Source organism: Aptenodytes patagonicus, chromosome 23, assembly GCF_965638725.1.
Source record: "Aptenodytes patagonicus chromosome 23, bAptPat1.pri.cur, whole genome shotgun sequence".
Lineage (NCBI taxonomy): Eukaryota > Metazoa > Chordata > Aves > Sphenisciformes > Spheniscidae > Aptenodytes > Aptenodytes patagonicus.
Genome location: NC_134971.1, coordinates 7153319 through 7160889, shown reverse-complemented (window position 1 = coordinate 7160889; position 7571 = coordinate 7153319).

Genomic DNA, 7571 nt, shown 5'->3' with positions numbered 1-7571 from the left:
GGCATCATATTGTCCCACACTCTCCCTCCCCTCTCATACCTTCAGATAAAGCATGAACTTTGCCTCTAAATTAAATGTAGCTAAAAAGGAAAGCAAAGCAGCTCCATAGCAGCGGCAACCATAATCCTTATTACTATAAAACAATACCGACCTCTTATTCCAGAAACCTTGTGTCTCTGGAGCCGGTGTTTATCAGACCTAATTTAGTTATTGAAGTGTCTAAATCGGAAACCTGGGCTCCATCTTTTGTCCATGGAGAGAGAGAGAGAGAGAGAAAGTGGTAGCGTAGCCAAAGCTCAAGGAGGTGAAGCATCTCGCACGAGGATGGTGGCAGAGCTGGGAGGAGACCCTTGCCTGGGTGATGGGGTCACAGCACCGTGCCGAGTGCCAGCACACGCAGCCTCCCCGCGAAAGCCATAACTGACCTAATAGACATCTCCATCTGCTTGCTCTTTAGGGTACTCAAGAAGTCATTGACAGAATGTATATGTGCAATGCTGTATGTATTACCAGCCTGCCTGCCTGCCTGCTCATGTTTCTCACCTATCCCCAAACCCCAGGGAAAGCCAGTGCTCCAAAGCATTCCTGAGGTGGAGTAAGAGGCTGCAAAAACAAGCACTGCCAAGGAATCTTCTGATTGTGTATAAAGGTCAGGCAAAGGCACTTCCTGTATTTTTGCAGACACACGGTGGTCCTGAGAGATAGCTTGATCTTTCTGCCGATTTGATAAACCCTTAGAAATACATAACTGCACAAGTACACCATTTCCTTCCTCCACATGCAACCTTTTGTTGCTAAGTTTCTAGTACAATAGCTTTCACTGGCTTGATTAGCAAGCCTGTGCTCTGAAAATGAGCGATGTTCGTGTGTTCAACCACCACAGAGCTGTTCCCTTTGTGTACTCAACCACAGCCGCTCAATTTAGTCATAAGGGTGAGTGCTTTGTTGCTTATCTCTATTGTTTTTCGCTTTAGCACTATCCAGATTCGGTCTGGCTGTGCATCATCAATAGAAATATCAAGTATTTTCTTTTAATACAGTGTGCCTGCCCAGTTGCCAGAAATAGGAAAATCTGAAGACTGAGACTGCACAAAAACGTCTAAAGGCAGAATCTGAAGGTTATCAGAGTGCAAAGATGTCTTTGACAGCAAAATTTGGCCAGCAGGATCCTTGGTGAAAAAAAGGCTTTTGAAAACAACCAACGATTTAAGAAGCATCCGTTTCTGGCTGTCCGACTTGCAACATCTTAAAGGAGCCCAGATTGAGATGGAAGGTGATCAGCAGCATCCACAGCTCAGGTCCTTTCAGCCTCTTTTCATCCTTCTCTTCAGGGTACTTGCTGATATTAATCTTTGCTAGTATTTGCTAATATTTAGCTTTAGACAGAGTTTGCCGCCCACTGCAGACTGCATTCCCATGGAATAACGAGATCTTGGAGTAAAGAGATCTCACACCAGTGTGCCAGACAGCCTCAGACTGGCGGGGCGCTTCCCAGGCACCTTTTAACATTTTCGTAAGATCTTAATAGTTTGTATTCCCCAGGTAAAGAACAAGAAATAACGTACAGACCGGAGTAGCCCATTTGTACCCCCCGACATAAGCCTGCCTTTGCCATGTTGGAAGCTCTAGGGGTGATAACAGGGGGATCTCCCCTCCCAACCCAAGTTTCTGGGACACACTGAGATAAAATAAACAAGGAATTTGACAGTACTAATGCTACTTTTTGCTTTTCCCAGGAGGACAAGGCAGATGGAATTCAAGTATTTCAGGCTTAAATCAGAAAGTTTACCAAACAGATGGTTGGGATCACATGGTTGTGAGCTGTGAGTCAAGAGGGATAGCAGAAAATCTTCTCTGCATCGAAGTTCAGAATTCAAACCTCAGCAGGAAACCCCGCTCCCATTGAAATCAGTGGTAATTTAGCTATTAATTTCTAGTGATCTAGTATTCACCCAGTATTCCTGTTCTGCTCCCCAGGTTCAAACACTGAACGGGATCTAGCTTAAATATGCCAAACTAGAATTAGCTTTACATTTCACCTTCCATAAATAGATTGTATATTAAGTAGAACTGGTGATGGCTTTACAGTCTCTGAGCTCCAGCTCCTTTAGCTGGGATCTTTGTGACTGTTTCTATTTGAGATGTACCTGCCTCAGCATCTGCATGTCAGAGAAAGGGAGAACAAGAAGGTATTCTTACTGCTTAATTACAGACACCAAGTTTGGAACCTGCTTTCGACTACATTTTGGAGAAGGCTTTTTATCCCCAGTAAACCACTGCTTAGAGTCCAGAGGATGGAGCTCCCAGCTTAAACACTTGTTAGATGCTCTAAGTTAGGAGATGCCAAATCCTCCTAGTGTCAAGCACCTGAGATTGCTCCTATCTATAATCCTCATATGCCAAAATCCATCCTCTGTATACACGAGTGGCTTACTGCTTTTATATACCTGAGTTGTATTTCAACTGAGGACGAATTTCCAAACAGCTGTCGATTTCTAACATGCACCCAATTCTATTGCAAGGGAGAGGGATTTCCCCATTCTAAGACCTCCCCATTAGTAAAGAGGAGGAAGTATTTCTCAGACTACCGCCCAACAAGCATATTCCAGTCCTAATGAGATGTTAACTATGTGGGAAATTTGCCGTTAACTTCTGCTGGTGCAAATATGTGATGTGAAGCTGGACTTACCCGGTACTATTTCACGTGCACTCTTACTGTTCACAACGACAGTAAATGACTGTGCCTGAAGCTTTGTATTAAAAGCACTGATGAACCCAGTTTCCCACCCCTGCAGTCAGAAGAAAAGAGCCATCGGTCTGTAAATTCTGGGTTAAAGGAACCAGCTTCACTTTATTATAGTTACAATAACAGATTTTTTTTTTTACAGGCTGCTTTCCTGTGCTGATACAGTATTTTTAATGGCCTCTGTGAAATTAGTGTGTTAGACTTCAGCCCGCTTCCTAACGAAGTTGGTTCTCCCACATGAGACTGAGTGTTGCTGCATTTGGTGTTAATTAGAGCTGTGGTCCAGAGGCACATCGGGGGCTGGGGTTTATAAATTCACTTCAAAGACCCTATTTGTATACTTTTGCACAATACCTAGCATAACATACATATTATGATTTTCATCTGTAAAAGCAGAACTTGTTGCAAATAAAGGTCAGACTTTTCTATCATATTAGAAAAGAATTAAGAGACCCTCGACTAAGGTCGTGCGAAGAATGACGCATAACATAATTTAGCTTGTGTGTTATGATTTTTTCGTCTACAGAGGTAGAAATCCCTGCACGTAAAGCTCAGATTCTTCTGTCGTATCGGAAGAGAGTTAGAGATCCTTGGCAAAATTCAGCTCTTCAGGCTCCAAGAGTAGCAAACAGACCCCAATACTAAACCCACAAAAAGAAAGAAAAGCAGCATGGAGGCCACCACAGCAATATCCCTCATCAACTCTGCAGCTCCGCAGTGGGGAATGAGCTGCCCCTGACGGGGCACTGTGCAAGCAGGTGTGTCAGGGATGGCCAGGGGTGTTTGCAGGTGAGCAGCAACTTCAACCAGTATAAATAGCTGCAGCAAACAAGCAGAGAGGTTTTCTTGGGGCAGGGGAGGTTTTCTTAGGGGAGGGGACCTAGCTGCTCCTTATCTAGGAGCAGGCAGAAAAAGGTGAAGATCTGTATTTCTGAGTTGTAGTTGTTGAAGGAGGAGGAATGACACAGGGACTCGGGCGGTTTGATGCACAACTATTTCAACACAAGAGCTTGCTTCTTCCTTTCCAGGAACTGCTGCAAACTTGTTATTTGCTTTGGCTTTTCGTTAACTTTCTGTCTCCTGGAGCTGTAAAGTCTGATGCTGGGTCTCCTTTACCTTCCCTGCTGCTGTAAAGCCCTATGCACAAGCCAAAGGAGTTCTCCTTTGCTACGGGCCTGTGCTGGCTGCGGCTGGCGAGTCACGCGTGGGGGTGATCAGCACCTCCAGCCCGCGGGGAGCGCAAGGTCTGTTCTCCAAGTGTCTCTGTGGGGCTGCTGGAGGAGGTTGTGCTAGGAGTGCTGGTAGATGGTACCTCTAACAACCCGAACCCCACCCTTAGGTTTTCTGTCACCCTCAAGACCTGTAGGGCTGTTATACCACAGTGTTAAGTTAAAACGAAGAAGAGGGGTTTCTGTTCGGGGCAGATGTTACCGTGAAGGGTTTGAAACTTTTCTTGAAGCTCAGGGCTGATACGGAGCTGAGCAGCAGCAGCAGCAGCAGCGGTCTATACTTCCCAGCCAGCACGGCTGCAAGCTGCGCGGACGCAGGGGTATCGGCAGCCCCGACCGTGCTCGGGGGGAGTCTGGGGGGCAGCGTGGGGCTGGGGGCCGCGGGAGCAGCGTCCTGCGGGGCGGGAGCGGCGCTCGCTGCGGCCGCCGGGGGGCGCCGTGGGGCAGCGGGGCTCCTGCGCGCGGGGCTGGCACGCGGCTGGGCCTGGCACGCGCCGGGGCGGGCGCGCGAGCCGTTAACGGTCGCCTCCCCTCACAGCGCGGCCAAGCGCCCCGCTGAGGCGCCGTCGTCCCCCGCCCCCGGTGAGTAGATACTACGGCCCCGAACCGCCCCGGCCGGCAGGATTTGGCCCCCCTCTTGCCCCCACGCACCGTGAGGGGGTGACTGGTCCCTTCTAGCGACCCGCCCGAGCCTCTCCTCACCCGCCCCGGGGTGCGGGAGCCCTGCCCCGGGCTGCCACCCGCGGTCGGTCCGCAGCCCGGCGGCTTGTGCACGGCGTGGGGTGCGCTGAATTGGCGGCGGTGCGCCAGGTCTCGGGTGCCTGAAGCGGTGCGTGCGTGCTGGAGGCCCTGGTGAAGGGCAGCTGCGGTGCCGGCAGGGGTGAGGTCTGCCTGGGGTTGGGCGTGTGGAAACCTCGCAAGGCCCTGGGCTGGGGGTCCACTCTTAGTGTTTTGGAGGAGTAGCCCTATAGGCATTAATGGGCTAAGGATCCTTTGGTGGGGCTTGCAAAACTCCTGGCACAGGAGCACAAAGGGATGTAATTTGGACTTCTAGATACCGTCGAGTGATACAATGGTTTTACAAACACTGCTACAATAGCAGTGAATCCTTTGCATGAGTTTCTGTAGGCTCTGTAATGTACCAGGAACACTTCCAAATCAGAGGGGGGCTTCAGGTGAACAGACTCTTTTGGGCACTGTTGCAAAACTAACATAGAGCTGGAACTCATAGCTTTCCCAAGGTGGCCTGTGTTGTTGCTTTTTTTAACAGCTGGGGAAACTGAGGCTCAAAGCAGGGAGCGGTGACTTGCTTGAAGTTACAGAACAGAGTTACATATGGAATATAGGTCTCCCCAGACCCAGCCTTGCTGTTACTAACCCACCTCACCTACTGCAGACTCTGTTAAGGGTGCTTTAGATGCCACTGCAGACGTGATGTTTACAGCCCCCAACCCTCCACTTACACATCACCTCTGAATTCACTGCAGTGAATTAAGTCTCCCAACACTTCTGTGAAGTGGCTAAATATATCCAGCTAGCAGAGCTCATGCCAAAAATAAGTCACTAAATGCATTAAACTTTGTGTAATAAAATAAGGAACAGTCCCAATAAATTCTTGCTTTGCACTTTCAAGATTGCCATGGTTTGCACTGTTGAGTTTGCTGCACTGCCAATGCGAAGTTTAGGGTTGCTGCCCGTGCGGAGATCGGAGCTGGCTGCGCAGTTGATCTGGAGGTAAGGGGTGCCATCCAGCGGCGGCGAGACAGAAGACACTTAGGGGATCGCTCAGATCCCTTTGTCAGCACCCCTGCGTGGTCTCCAGCATCCCAGCCTGCCTGTGGTGGGTTGTCGTAACAGAATAATGCGGTAACTTTGTCTCTGCAGAGCTTGCTTGGGATGTGGTCACCCAGGAGAGCAAGGGCTTCAATACTTTCCACACTTAAATTTGGCTAGCAGCATGCAAATGGAGATGCAAAGTGAGATTGTCTCATTTCTAGCCTCCCCTTGCTTGTCCAGCTCCCTGGAGCAGGGAGAATTTATGTCTGTCTTGTGCAGCAGTGAGTTTGTTCAAGTTGTAAGCTTCCCCAGGCAGATGCTTCCACCACAGGAATGTCAACTTGGCCTCAGGAAACATACTGTGTGTTCTAGCAGCCGTGGAGAGAGGGCTTTAGCCTTCCTCACTCATGTTCTAGTGACATCGTCACAGGGTTATATGTGATTTAGGGCCAGTGACAGTGTTGTCATAGGGGTTCCCCAGGCTGCAGCAAGAAGCTGTAGGCATGGATTCACCAGAGGGTTCAGGAACTTGCTCAGCTTTCCCCATCCCTGCCACGGCAGGGGCTCTGCTCACATTCCTTGCGTTGTGCTGTGGTTTTCTCCCGGCTTGTGTGGGCAACAGGAATTGGGCCAGCACCATGACAGTTCAAGACGAGGGTGAATTGAAGGGGGCAAAATAAAAGGGAAGGGGAAATAAAGGCTCTTCCCAGCTGAATTTGCGTGAGTCTAACCACATCAGTTTGCTGCCTGGGGAGAAGAAAGAGGATATGACACCTCAGCTGCTCTCACTTGTGTCGGGGCTTTGCACACTGCTGACTTGTTTATGGGTGAGTAGTTGAGTTTACAAGGAAGCACGTACATGCAAGTTATCCAGGCGGTTGCTGTGAGCTAGTTAGCAGTGGTCTGCCACATTCCAACAATGCAAGTCAGTATGAGTATCTAAACAGTTTGCTGGGTTTGTTTTTTTAATTATTATTTAGGGGTCTCTTTTCACCAGTTACTACCAAAGAGTGTGTGGAGACAGCTAACTAGCACATGTCAGTTTACTAAAAGCAGTTATTTTAATTCATGGCCCTTTCTCCAGCAGTCAGCAGGATGCCTTATTCGTTTGCCAGCAGGAGGGTAAATCCGTTTCAAAATGATTGAAGTATTATGCACAGCTTGAATGAATGTTTAAAATAAATACAGTAGAAGAAACATGTTGTTTGTGAAATGAGAAGATAAATTAAGTTTAGTGCAGACACATTATTCCCAAGCCTAGCTGCTTGGCTAACACTTTCACAGCTAAATCCTTTAGGCCTTAATCCAGCAATAAGTACATGGTCTGATTTCTTCTCCTGAAGAGACAGGACTTTCTCTTCAGTCCTTTGCTTTGTATTGACTAGGCTGTTGGCCTCCATAGCACGTTCCACTTTGGAAAGGACTAATTGTTGCTGCAACAGTATGGGCAGCCTGCAGACTGGATGGACAGAGAGGGAGAAGCAAACCATAAGGCTTGAGAAGAGTGCTGTGGAGATGTAAAAATGAAACAGTGTCACGGGTGAAGAAACCAGTCTTTGTTTTCCAGTATCGGGTCTGTGGTTCCCTCCAGCCACTTCTGCTCGGCAAGATTAAATTTATTTTCATCCTCTTAACTGAACTTTCTTTTAATGGCAGTAGGGGTGACAGCCCCCAAAATAGATTTCCTATGGAGTCTGTCCTGAGTGGCACTGTGTGCGGCATGTCTCCCGATAACCCTTTTTCCCTGCCCTGCGCCTTTATCTCTCTGGTGACAAACAGCCCTCTCTGGACCGAAAGAGGAAATTCCACTCATTGTTCTC